The sequence below is a fragment of the Triticum aestivum genome, chromosome 2B (assembly GCF_018294505.1).
Source record: "Triticum aestivum cultivar Chinese Spring chromosome 2B, IWGSC CS RefSeq v2.1, whole genome shotgun sequence".
Classification (NCBI taxonomy): domain Eukaryota; kingdom Viridiplantae; phylum Streptophyta; class Magnoliopsida; order Poales; family Poaceae; genus Triticum; species Triticum aestivum.
In genome coordinates, this window is record NC_057798.1 from 745,624,072 (window position 1) to 745,625,134 (window position 1,063).

Sequence of the window (1,063 nt, forward strand, 5' to 3'; positions counted from 1 at the left end):
AGCGGCGGGCGGCGGTGGCAGCTAGCGCGGGTTGGGCTCGGGGGCGAACGAGTGGGTCGGGGACGAACGAGTGGAGGGGGTGAATGGGGAGTGGATAAGGGAACTATGCCGACGGCTTAGCCGTCGGCATATATTAGTCATGCCACGTGGCATATATGCCGACGGCTAAGCCGTAGGCATAGGTATATTTCTTTTTTTATACATGTTAATTACAAACTAGCCGTATACATGTTAATTACACACGTCGCATATAATATTAACTGTCTTCACATATATTTTTAGTGTATATTATTTTCAAACGCATTGAAAAGTTCCGTATATATATAAAATATTTGTACGTACATATTAAATATTTTCAAATACACGTTCTTGAATTTTTTTTGAACGATACATGGTATATAATTATATTAAAAATGATATATGGTACCGTTACCGAGTGCCTGATCCGGCATAGTTTTATTTTCCTTTTTTATTTTAATGTTTTCTTATAGTTATATATTTATTCTTTTTTATTTCGTATAGATTTTTAAATTTTTTTATAGTTATAATTTTCCTTTTTTATGTGTTATTATTTCATATAGATTTTTTATTTTTTTAAATAGCTCGGCCCTCTCCTCTCCCGGAACCACACAGAGGGGAGGAAAGGGGAGGCGCCGAATTTGAGCAGCTTCGTCCGCCAAGGCCGTGGCCTGGTCGACGGTGAGGGTGGGGGTGGGGGCGGGGGTAGCTTAGTTCGTCAGCTGAGTGAAGGGGGAGGGGGTCATCGACAGAGGGATACCCGGGAGCAACATCCGGGCCAAACCCACAGCTACATATCCACACCGTGTAGACCCGACACGTCCGTTTCCCCCTTCCCGGTGCCGGCGGCGGCGCCGTCCGTGAGGGGGGAGACACACCGGAGACGCGTGCCGCCTCTTCAGACATGCCACAACACCACCCCGCATGTATGAGGGCCCGGTACGACGCTCCTGTGGCATTGCTACCCCCCAAGGCCCCCGTCCCGCCTAACCCTGGAGCAGTTGACCACGAGATCTAGCCCTTTGACTTCCCACGGACGGGCTTT